Here is a 13538-nt window from a genome sequence, read left to right as displayed (position 1 = left end):
TATGTAAATCATGTGCTGCAGAATCATCCAATATGAACAGAATTCCTACGGAGACATGACTGGCACACATACTTGTGTGTTCAAGCATGTGTTTGTGTGGTACCTGTACGTGCGTGTGCTTCTGTTTGTCTGCGTACACAGAAGTGTAATATGAGGGCATATAATAATCTGCACTTGCTGTGCACATTTTTATCTACAATCTTTGTGTGTCTGTGTTTGTGAATGTGCTTGTGCATGTGTCTGTGTGTGTACAATTGCATTTGTAAAGCCCTCTATGGGTCAGAAAGCAATAAGCGAGAGGTCAGATGTGGAGGCAACATCTCTTTTCATCTCTATCGTTTCACTGGCGATAACGTGCGCGTGTGACTGAAAGATATATGCAGAGATATGAAATTAAAGCTGTATCATTGTATATTAGAGTATACGAGTGTGCGTGTGTGTGTGGGATCAGATGGTGATGAGCCGTACTTTCCCTCGGATACTTAAGCGATTCAGCCGAGAGACGAAGTAATGAAAAAAAAAACAGAGAAGAGAAAGCAGGGAAATAAATGAAACAGTTTAAGAATAAACAAGAAAATGAAGGGACAAAAAAGGAAGCAGGGGAATAAGAGAGGAAGAAAAGTGCAAGACAGAAAAGGAGGAAGGGCCTGGCAATGGAGACGGAGCCTCAAAACCTCCTGTGTGTGATTGGAGCTTAGAGTGGCCTATTCCTGGCTATCTGACGGCACGTTGACAGAAAGTGGGCAGGAGGCGAGGAGGAGGAGGAGGAGGAGGAGGTGAGCAAAGAAAAGGAAAGCCAAATGGAAAAGATGAAGGGATGGAGATGAGGGCTACAGAGAAATGGGTGAGAGGAGAGAATGGAGGGAAGAAACAGGCTAAAAGCGGAGACAATACAAAGACGTGGGTATCGGAGAAAAAAGCAACAGACAGAAACTTGAGAGTTGTGAGAGGAGAAGAGCCCTTTCATTCTCCTCTCCCTCCTTCCCTTCTCCACACCTCTACCTATCACACATTCATTCCGTTAATGGACTCGTTTAAATGACAAATTCCTTGCATATTGTAAGTGGCAATGAGCACGACATAATCCTTCTTTAATGAATGTCACAGCGGCAGTTCATTAAGCACTAAGGTTACCCCGCTGGGTGCCGACCGCGGCGAGAATCACGCACTACTTTGTGCCCCCGGCGATGTTAATTGCAGTTCGTTTGATGTGTCGATAATGAGCGATGCGTGGATGCGCGGTGGATCCGTTGTGTTTTTTTTTTTTTTTAGGGTGGGGGCTGAGCTGAGCGCTCCCCCTTGATGGGTTTGAGAGGAGGCGTTATTACTGAGAGACACAAGAATGAGATGAAATGAAGCGAGGCGAAGCGGCAGTACTTTCAGTGAACTCGAGCAAAAAAAAAAAAGAAGAAACTGCTTTTTAATTGTTGCTCATTTGATATATTAGGTGTCATGAGCACTTGAAGGGTTCATTTTCCAAATGCTGGATATCCATTTAGTTAAAACGGATTACTTAAGGTCATCATTCAAATTCTTTAAAATGTGCATGATGCCGTTTTCTGAATTTATGTGCTTTCGCTCAAGTTTCACATTAAGCTACCTCCCTTTAAAAAGTATCATAATGTGTTTTAAATGTGTTCGACTGAATATTTAAGCTGGAGTTCTTTTAATTTGTCAATATTTGATGAAGGTCATCATTTATTGTTGCCTAAAAACTCAAAAGTTCTCTGTTTACCCCTTTGACATCCATCTAATTTTCCTGTTTTTACAAGCTCATGACATAGTCATTACATATCTTAGTTGGACATGTCATATATTGTGCTTTTCAGGATAAGTTAGACCGCTCGGGAACGGCATCATATTTCATGGAAGTGGCACCATTCATGGGCTAGAATGGTTTTTATGAAAAACAATGTAATGCTTTCCAAATAGATTTATAGACATTTATTTACCTAAATGCTGTCACTGCATGGTGAGTTGCTGGTTTCAGAATAATATAAATACAGCTCTCCTCTCTCCCCCTGTTAGAATATAAATAATGAATATAAATAATAGAAATACAGCTGTCCTCGCTCCCTGTATGTATTTGGAATACAAAACATCCTACGAAAAAGCAATCCAGAGAGACTGTCGTACCAAGAAAAACAACAGAATTGTTCCAGGAAGTGTCCCAAAAGGCATAGGTTTTCACTCAAGTGGGAAAGACCTCTTGCGCCCATGCATAGTCATTATGACGGTACCCACGGAGAAATCAGATGAAGTTACTATAGAGCGTCAAAGTCTATGCAGGAGGAAGACGAGGTGGATGGATTGGTCACCAAAAAATATCACTTTATTACTGGAGACCACTGTTTGTTTACCTGTTTCCAACTGTGAGTCAACATAGATTATTTTTAAAAACATAACATGACTAATCTCAGAGGCAAATTTTAGCTCATGAATGTTGGTGCACCAATCAGGTGCTAACATAAGGGTTTAGTGACGACATAAGAACTTTGCATATCCGATCCTTTTAATCTTTTAATTATTAATGTTCCCAACAGCTGTATCAGTATTTCTAAGAAAGCCACATTATGGACTTATTTTCCATTTTAAAGTAGACTGTTTCATTTACTGTTGTTTCTTTTGGTAGCAATAAATAAGTTTGTATTACCTTTTATTGCATTGTCTACATTTGACAATTGCTATCATTAAACATCTGTAAAGAGCTCAATGGTCCAGTGTTTGCTATAATTGTGTCTAAATACTAAGTAATCTATTAAAAAACGAAAATATAATTCACTCAATTAATTAATTTGATGTTACACAGTATTTCTATCAAGTCCAAGGATGCAGCCAGTGTCAACCAAGGACTAGTGTCATAGAATACATGTGTGCCAATAATTATCCAAACACATTTGTAGCTACAAATATCCATAATACAAGCTACAAACGACCATTTGACAACCCTTTAAAGGTTTCCAACATTGTTCTTTTTGTTCTAGAAAGTGATGTACATAGAGGGAATTGCATTTATTGCAGTACAAGTCTAGAAAGAGTCAACAGGGTAAACCTTACGGCATCCAATCAAACAAGGGGAAACGACATTTGTTTCACTTGTCAAGGGATTGACAGAACTCCTGTATTATGGCTAGAATGGCCTCAGTCAGTCGGTTGGCAGCTAGATAGCTCAAATATCCCGAAGCCATCCCTAGTCGCCGCTGCTGCTGCAGTCAGACAGACAGTCAGTCACTCCAGGATGACAGCGGTAGCTCTAGAGGAGGCTGCAGGCAAAGCCCAAACAAACTTTCATCTGCGTATCACAGGATTTAGAGGCAGACCCAGCCAGGGAGGAAAAGATTGAGGGATACAGAGAGAGGTGAAGAGAGAAATAGGGGTTGGAAATAGAGAGAGAGAGAGAGAGAGAGAGAGAGAGAGAGAGAGAGAGTACAAATACACACACACACACTGCAGGACTGCAGGAGTCTAACACATCTTTTAATCCCTCTCTCATCTAACAGTAAACATCCTTGGGCTATAGCTGCGTGTGTGTATGTATATGTGTGAGTGTGCGTGTGTGTGCTTGTACACATATGCTCGTGTATCTGCTACTTTATGTCTAATTGTGTATGTGTGCTTTATTTTTCTATCAGACAGAACTCATTTATTATGACGCTGCTTGGCCAATACTAATATTTATATTTGAAAGGGGGAAAAAAAATAAGAATAAAAGCTGCAGTTTGATTCCAGCTGCAGACCTTTGTGGCATGTCATACCCCTCTTTCTTCTCATATTTCCTGTTTTAAACAACATTTGCCAGATGCCAAAAAACAACAAAAAAAACCCCTCAAAATCAGTCAATATTCATTTTCTAATACGAATCCATAGCATAAACATTTTTCATAAGTATCCCTGGAATCTATATAGAATCAGTGGAAAAATCTACTTCCCAATAAAAAACTGCATCAGCCAATTACAGCCATGACAATATACTGGTCAGGGCTCTATGAGGGACTAATTTCTTTAAATATTACATGTACAGTAAATAAAGGATTGTATGCATTTGGGTGTCCATGCATTTTACTGCTGTGTGTGTGTGTGTGTGTTATGCAAATGTCTTCAAACATTGCTCATCTATATATACAGTGCAGTGTGGTACTTACGTACATTATGTGAGGTATGTGTGTATTTGTGTATGTGTGCATGATTTGGACTATATAGATTATAGTGTTAGTGTGTATGTGTGATAGGCACATTGCTAAGAGAGTCAAAATGACACTGTGTATTAATTTTTCTCTGATGAAAACAAATGAAACACTACTGTACTGCATACGTTAGGAAAAAAGCAGCAAAAACACAATGTGTGATGGTTGCCGTCTTCCTAATTGTGTACATTTCTCAGTGTGAAGAAGTAATTCCTGGATGGGTCAAACAGCCGCAGGGTGGCTGTTTCAAGAAGAAGTTTTGGCAATGCGATGACTGTTCCGCTCAGTTAGGACTGTGCTGCAGATTTAGAGGAAAATTTTTGAGATGCTTTGAAGACAGCTGGAGAAGCAGGGATTTTCAGAAAAATTCTCTGCAGGGATTTGTAAGGGAGCTCGGGGCAAATGAGTGTATGTGTTTGTGCAGGTATATATGCTGGTGTGTGTGTGTGTGTGTACATTTGGGATTGTGTGTGCCTGTACGTGCTTGTGCATGTATGAACAGACAGTTATAATAGCACCTCATTAGAATTGGCTAATAAGCAGGAAATGGCCACTTGGTGGAGAAGATAACAGTGAATTACATTGACCTTTTAGGGTGAGACACTTTAAGAGACGGACCGTGCAAACAATGCAGATGAAGTCCAACTGAAAATTTCCCTTCACCACCAAATTAAGGCTGTTCCAGCCAGCCAATATATTATATGCACTCACCGATAAGTGTTTTGCTAAAAGGTGAATATGTGATAATATACAGTGTCACTCTTACATTACATGTTTCAAAGCACTATATTAAAAAAAGGCCAGCACGGGAAGTTTAAGTGACACTGTTTCCTTCCTAAAAATACAGTTAGGAACTAATAATGTGAAGGAATTATTCAGGGAATATTCAGGGAATGTTGCGTCTAGTTAAGTCAAGTTTTGGCTGAATGGTGTCCATCGAAAAAAGACAAGTTTTAGCAAATAAATAAGTTTTTATAAGCCGCTGATAGTGTTTATGTTTCCGGTTTTACAGTACAGCGTGAGCCGTGTTGTACCGCTTGACTGTTATTGCATTTTGTTGGCAAGCTAAGTCTGCATTTGCATTCCTTTAGAGTCATGTTTTAGTGCCACCTGCCAAATGGCATATTGTGCCTGCCGGTTTGCTGTGTTTGTCTGCTAAGCATCAAGTCAAAGTTTGTCGTTGGCAAGTAATCCTGCAGACCTTTCAACATGCAGTGTAAATATCTAGCTGGCTGGTAAATCAAACAAACAGGAAAAAAAAAATGCGGACTCTGCTATGGTCAGATGGATGTTTTTTTTTTCAGCATGTTGTCAGGATGTCTTTGGTTTTCAATATTTTTGAGATTCAAATATTGTACTGTATGTCTTCCAATTCAGCATGGGGTTAAATATGATACAAGTCAAAACAGGATGCAAGACAAAATTTTTAACAAAAATCCAAAAAAAGTAGTCAAATGGGCTGAGAAAGGAGTTATTCCTGATGTGAAATCTCTACTTACAGGTAATAAGAGTAGGAATAAGCATGTCTTCTGAAGCATGGTGAGGTGAGGCCGATGATGACAACAGAGCAAAACCCAGAAGAAGGACAAACACATTGGATTAGTTCATGGTTTGAATGAAAAAATTATTTTTGACTCGTTGACATTTTAAACTTTTTTAAACATGTTTTGTTCTTCTTATCCACCTGTACAAACCTGTCCATCTAACTGCTACGTCTGTTTTTTGTGTCCTCATAAAAACTTTGTCTCTCTGGATTTGTTTCATAATGCCTTCACAGACGTTGAGTGGTTGCCTGTCAATCTGACAGTACATCTATCTAGTTGTCTGTCTGAAGGCTGTGTTTTCTCTACCGTCTGTCTATCTGATCTGGTCGATATGTTTGTCTCTATTTGGTCCACTTTATCTTTACAAGATTGGTCCTTTGGAGGTTTAACAGACCATCTTGGGAGGATTTTTACAGTCTTTTCAGACGATATTTAGCTGAAATACCCTGCTATAAATCAGCTGTGAAGTGGTCAGTAGTCAATCAAATTAATTAGAGGTAATAAGGAGCTCTATGGCTTGTGAAATGATCACTTCACTCACCCAAAAAATTGCCCTTTTCTTCATAGGAGATTGGCCAGTTTGTTAACTTCACCATTAAGAGATGAAAACATAGACATCAAATTCATGCATCATTCATTATCATGTTCCATGCTGATGCTTTAGCATACATTATGTTGAGTAATAGCAGGTGATAGTAGTATTATTTGTAACATTTAAAATGAGAAAAAGTCATTTTTAACAAGTATGGTTTGCAGATATTTAAATTTTGCAAAAATAATCTACCAAATATAGCTGAGGTAGCCATGTTTAGTGTTGGGAAACGTCTGTATGTAGGATGAATATGTGGTTTCTTACCTGACGTAGGTCCAAAAACAACCACATTCATTTTTGGGAAGTGTAAGGTACTCCATGGTGGTTGGAAAAGGGAAGGCTATGTCATATTTAACAGTACATATGCATCCTAAATTTGCTGTCAGATGTGTTTCTTCTGCACCAAATGTGGTCCTATAATAGTTATATTGTTTATTTTGCTTTAGAGCTGCTACAAGCTATTAGTTTTTAACTTTAGATATAGCGTTCATGGCCTACTACCCTTGATTAATGCAGAGTATGCTAAACTTATAGCATGGGGCACTAGAGCCATTGATCTACCAGGGTTATGGATGTTTCACTGTCTATGGTCTCATCACTTCACAGATAACCAACAGGCCAGTCTCCCAAAGCTCGGTGTTCTCGTTTAAGCTTTAGGTGTTTTGCTATCATACAAAACTGATTAAGTCTGTGAGGAACAAAGCAAAAATAAAGAATAATTAAAAAAAAACAAAAAACGGTGCACATCGGATGCCTCCATCACCAACAGGCTGGTCAGTAGATAGATATGGAATGAGAAAAGAGCAAAAAGATAGAAGATGGAGGTTTGGCGGAGGGACAAATGGAAGCAGGGATGATTCTTTTAGTTTGATGATGAGTTGTTGTTGTTTTAAGGGTTTCAAGGCTGAGATAGTTTTGCACTGTATTGGATTGGAATGAAGGGATCATTCACAGGAATGCAGCACTTATTATTACCATGATATTTTTAGATGTACGTACAGTACCAGTCAAAATGTTGGACACAACTTCCTGTCCCCTTGAATGAGAAAGTGAGTCCAAACTTTTGACTGTTAACTGTACAATTAAATATATTTATTCAAACATCCTCTGAAACTGAATAAGTTGCAAAGCTGTAGCAAAAAAAAAAGAGAGAGAGAGATTTTGGAAGAAGTGTTTACCCAAAAGTTTCTGTCCTTCTGTCCTTTACCTGATAGCGCAGCCACAGATCTATACTTCTGCATTCCACTTGACCAATATCTCATTCATCCATATATGTGTGTGTGTGCTTGTGTTTGTGTATCTGTGTGTGATACTGGACTCCCTGCGGTATCTCTGTAATGGTTTGTTGGCAACTCCCCCCCCCCCCCCGGCATGCACCCTTCATCTGGTGAGAGGCCAGAGATTAGGATCTCATAAAATCTGAGGACACTGCAACACACACACACACACACACACACACACACACACACACACACACACACACACACACACACACACACACACACACACACACACACACTCACACTCCACTGGACTGAGTTTCAGTACAAGGGGAAAGTCAAGTAGGACTGAGAAAGATCAATATTTCCGTTCTTTTTTACAGAAGAGCAGACCTCACACAAACAAATACAACCAGGCTGCATTCATCCATCTGTCTATCTATCTATCTATCTATGAGTGAGAAAAAGGTAAAAAAAAGAGGAGTGAAACAAAGAAAAAAGGAAAATGAGATACAAAGCGTATACTTAAACTCACATACACACTGCTGTCTCATTTCAATAGTTTTCATACATACACACCTCTTCTCTCTACACACTAAATGAACACACCTGTATACGCTCACGTACATACACAACTCACACAGCATTCACACCTAACTAACTCAAAAACCAACCTACACACACACACACACACACTCTATCATACCCATAACCCTCTTTAAGGGCTCTGCTGACATTGTCCTTATGATATTAATAAAGTGCAGAGTGCTGAGAGCCAGGCTGTAAAAGCCACAGCCGTTAAAACTGGTCATAAATATTAATACGGTGTAGAAAAAACACGCCGCCAGGTTATGCATGGTACTATGTGTGTGTGTGTGTTTGTGTGTGTGTGATGTATTTGTCACTGTTTGAGAGATGAGAATGTGTTTTATTGTATATGTGTGTGGACATTTTTGGGATAATTACAGGTGGGTTCTGCTAAAAGTGAAAAGTGATTAATTTATTGATTGTTAGCCAGTGAGGGTTGTAGATATTTTTAGTGAAGAATGGATTTCATAGCCGCTCAAAGTGATGCAGACCAGAAAATGGCGTGCTATCTCTTACAGGATGCTGACAAAAAGAAATTAGAGTCTAGTGGGTGAGTAGTGCCTCCTTTGTCCTGCAGGAACTGCTCTCAGTGTCTAAAGCCCCACACCAACGTCTTGTTTCACTAGAAACTACATCTTTTTAACCAAAAAAAGAAGAAACTTGCATTTTTGAGGACTGTCCTCCCGAGAAAAACAACACAATGGGTCATAATGTCAGTCACCCAAAAATGACATGTTTCCAACCACGAGTCGAGACAGCTTTTTACAAACTGTAACTACAATCGCACCCCAACCATAACCCTTTGGTTACAATTGTAGCCATGACAACAAAGGTTGCCTAACTTTCAGGAAGTAGCAATTTTAACCCAAACCATGATCCTTCCCTAAACCTAACCAAGTACTTTTTATGCCTAACCAGGTCTTAACCACAGCGTTGTCACATCATTTTTTTTAAGAGTGATTTGTAACAGTTTTGAGAAGCACAGACAAATGAAGATGTACTGCTGAAAAGTACTGCTGATAGGGGCAACAGATTAGAAAATGCTCCTATGCGTCATTTTTGTTGCATTTCACCTGTAAAAATCTTTGGAAATACACTAAAAATTGGGCATTTAGATCATCCATTTATATAGCAACACATGAAACTATGAAAATGATCAGATTATATATATATATTATATACCTGATATACTGAGCCAATGTATAATATTGATATTAGGGATGTGCAGAGGGCCCAGCATTTGTATTTGTATCTGTATTTGTTGAGACTGCAAAATAATTTGTATTTGTATTCGAATAAATGCATGCATGTAAATGCAATAACATGGTTTTTTTTATCCCGAAAACAAATAATTTTAAAAATATTTGTATGAAACAAATATTCGTATAAAACCCACTATTTGTGCTTTACCGAATAATGTATTTGTATTCGGGCACAACCCCTAATTGATATGTCTGTCTCAGTACAATAACATTCTTCAGAATTGTACAACTTTAATAAGATAAAACACGGCTGTATGTGACTCATGACGCCATAGCGACCGTTACACATTCCTGCAGAAGATTGTTTCATGGATTTATGCTACATGCGTACAGGCTCATAAAAAAAAAAGGGGAAAAAAAGATGCAAACCTCTGTATTCATATAACAGCTGGAGTGTTTTTCTAGCTCTGTATGGGTGGTGTTTACTTTATACATAAACGCACCTGCACACACAAACATACACACTCCTGATACGATGGCTGCAGCTTATCTTGGCTTTGTATAAATGGTTTCCGCTGCAAACATACACAACCCCTTTCTACACTGTACTTCATCATCATCATCATCATCATCATCATCATCATCATTGTGGGCTTATATGAATACTATCAGCTGGAAAAAAATACACAAATATTTCAATGTAGGTATGATGTATAGCTTATCATGGCTCTCTGCTGGTTGTATCGCCCTCCACCTCGTCACACACACATTCATATTTCAACAACGATATGATGGCTATAGTTTATCATACCTATATATATATGAATAGTGTGTCATGTTACAATACTTTTCTTTTCCCTAAAGGCTGAGTTGGATGAAAAATATCTCACCTATTGCATGAAAACACCCTCTCTCTCTTACTCTCTCTCTCTCACACACACACACACACACACACATGCATTCATGCCTACAATCTGTCATCTACATACTGACATACTGTATACCTGCAGACTGGCATGTGTATACAATCACATATGTACACAAACATGAACATAAGGCCTTTTACTGACACTGTTTATATCTGCGTTCTGTCGGTGTTTCTTATTAGCACCTCATTACAGCCAAGTCAATAGACATCATGGGTGGAGCACAAATGTGGGGATTTGAACACACACACACACACTAGCTGACACCAGCAGAGCAGCCAGCTGAGGGTGGCAGGACGGGGAAATCCGCCTTCTCCTCCATCTGTAAATATTGTCATTGTGTCCTTTAGCAAGGCACACAGCCAACGGGCAGTATTATAAGTATGTTAGTCAAACTTTTTCATGTGTGTAACTCTGTGAAAGTAAAACTGGGTGTCGGCAGGAAAGAAATTTCATAAATAAGGGTTATAATTGAAAAAAAAACACCCTTAGAGTGATACATTTTCATTTCTATTTATAACCTAGCCAATTAAAGTGCTCTGTGACAAGACGGATGTCAACATGCCATATGCATATGGACACACTGGAACACACGCAGACACCCTCTCAGATGAATGCTGGAGGAAATTAATTATGAATCTATAAATAAATGTCAAAACAAATTAGAAAGTCCGTGGCGAGAAGATAGTCCAGACACAGAGTTTGTGTTCAATATTTCTCATCTGTTTAGTTATTATTACATCACCGCAGTCAGGCTAGTAACTCCATATAGTGCAGGTCATTTTCTGAATAGTGATTGACCTGATTTATATTTATCAAGCTGGATAGTTTTGACAACTGAAAGACAATACGGAAGTGCACACATGGCCAAAGAGGAGCATGTTTATCTTTTATTATTGCCTTTATGCATGCACATCACTTTGTGCAAGCAAAGAGCTTCTAACACAATGCTCACACAGGCTGCTTAGCAAAAGCAGCATGTTAGCGGAACAGCAGCAGCGGTTTAGTTCTCAATCTGTGTCTATGCAGGATGTGTTTAGGCACAGTACAGCGTAGGTCACCTGCAAGCACTCAAATCCCAATACACAATCACTGTATGCACGTAACATGGAAGAAAATAGACAAAGTCGTGGTTATGTGCATGTAACGCGAGTGAAGTGCTAGCTGTTGAGCAGTCTGTGTATTAAATAAAATAAAAGTGTATTTGTTCTGTCAGACGAGCGGGAGATGGACCAGTTTGGAAGCACACTTAATGTTTTGGTCATTCCTTTTGGTTATGACAAGATTTTGTTCACCGTCGGCTCTGCAGAGGATCTGAGCAACACTGTTAGAAACTGCTTTATAATCATTAGCAACATCACATCAGTGTTAGCACAGTATCTGTAAACAAATCCACAAATTCATAGTTTATTGTGTCTATAGCCAGTTGTTTGAACAGGGAAAGTGTGAAACTTAAGCTTATCTGTTGTAAATGCCCACCAGATTCTGAAGAGCTACTACAGTATTACTGTAGCTGTGAAACACAGGCAGTTTCACAAAGCAGTAAAATGATTAATGCACATTTTAAGATGTTTTCAGCTTAATTTTTTACTTCCAAATAATTATGTTTTGGCTAAACTGTGGATTTGTTTACAACCTGTCTGACAGCTTGAGTTGCTTGCTCTTATAGTCTGCATTGTGCAGCTGTGTCTAGCAGTGTATTTCCAGGTCTCGGTAATTAAATTGGAGATTAAAATGTTATCATAACCAACAGGAATGAAGGCCCGCTATGCTTCTAAAAAAACAGAATAGTCTCCGAAGCATTCCTGTTTCATCTACCAGTTTACATGTGAGACCATGCAGTATGTGAGAATTTGTGCATCTGTGTATGTGTGTGTGTGTGTGTGTGTGTGTGTGTAAATGGCTGGCCATCACCCATTATAACAGTGCTGTAAGTGGACCATCAAACATTTATCTCAGCAAGCAGCAGAGTCCATTATTCAACCATGTGTCACATCTGCAGAATGGGGGTCAAGTCCAGCTCTGTGGGGGAGTGAGTGAGTTTGTGTCTGTGTTAACATCACCAAATTATCTGTGAATAAGTATAAGTTTAGCATCTGTCACCATGGAAGCACTCAGGACTCTCTGTAATGTGCATGTGTGTATGTATTGTATGTCCCCCAAATTGGAGTCTCAGTCCATTGCAGGCACACACACACACACACACACACACACACACACACACACATACACACACACACACATACACACACACACCGACTTTAGACCACTTGGCCTTGTAAGAGCCTGTCATGTGCAATGGATCCAGCCTGAGTCCATTCCCTGGGCTGACATCAGTTACTAATCGCCTCAATTCTCCTGTCATAGACTGAACCCCTGAGGGTGCAGTATATTGTCTGAAAAAGAGGACGTGTCCTTTTACTGTCTCAGTGCGGGAGGTTCATTGTTTATTTCCTGACTTTAAGACTGGCTCGAGTGGACCGGGAGTCATTTGAAATCTCTGGATGAAGAGATTCCTGTAATTTCCAAATGAATCAACCGTCTCAGAGGTGCGTAGTGTATTCTCAAAACTCCTTCCTCCTAGTGGGGGATTATTGGTCACAAAAACACTCAAAAATCAAATTATGGTACCTATCTTTTGTGTACAACACCGACAATCCTCCGCTCAGCATTATTTTGTCACCTCTTATCTTGCAGTTAGATCATTTTGAAAACAGCGAGAATCAGAAACTGCACCTCTGAGCTTTTCACATAAAATCTTGGTAGTTAAAAGAAGTAAAACAACTTTGGACAAGTACTGCAACAACTTTGGTTATAGCTAAAACTTTGGGTTTCAGATCTAAAATCTCAGTTTTTGACCATAGAAGACTTTTGGGAAAGTGAGAATCGAAGGTTAATGTACAATTACCTCCACGCCCTTAAACACTAGTTCAATATCACACAGTTGTCAGTTTCTAGCTGTCTTTCATCTCTAATTAATGTTAGGATGGACGAATATAGTCCTTCTTTATGTGTGACATCATGCTCTATTCAGGGCATTTTGTGTGACAAGACTGTTCGATTCAAATTATCACATCAGTATCACCTTCAAAATTTCTGTCACATCATTTCAGCAGAATGAATGATGATACTCTAACGACTTTCAAAATTATCAAATACAACATTTGAGTGCAAAAGGATTTTTTTTTCTGTAAAACTTGTGATGTCTAAATTACAAATGTAAGTTGAGCTTTCATAGAAATAAGTGTTCAAGCACAGAGGTGAATGTAGCTTTAACTGCAG

General features: G+C 39.0%; 1 protein-coding gene across 1 annotated transcript in view; it reads right to left on the bottom strand.

Annotated features, from left to right (window-relative positions):
• The window catches only part of LOC137180974 (receptor-type tyrosine-protein phosphatase T-like), a 90891-nt gene extending 85181 nt beyond the window's left edge, over positions 1-5710 (bottom strand). Inside the window, exon 1 of the mRNA XM_067586295.1 lies at positions 5684-5710. The gene's annotated coding sequence lies outside the window, so the exon portion shown is untranslated. The remainder of the gene's footprint in view (positions 1-5683) is intronic.
• Positions 5711-13538: the final 7828 nt, after the last annotated feature.

The sequence above is a fragment of the Thunnus thynnus genome, chromosome 4 (assembly GCF_963924715.1).
Source record: "Thunnus thynnus chromosome 4, fThuThy2.1, whole genome shotgun sequence".
In the NCBI taxonomy this organism is placed as follows: Eukaryota; Metazoa; Chordata; class Actinopteri; order Scombriformes; family Scombridae; genus Thunnus; species Thunnus thynnus.
The sequence above is the reverse complement of the archived record's forward strand: the minus strand, read 5'-3'. Positions and strand labels throughout refer to the sequence as shown.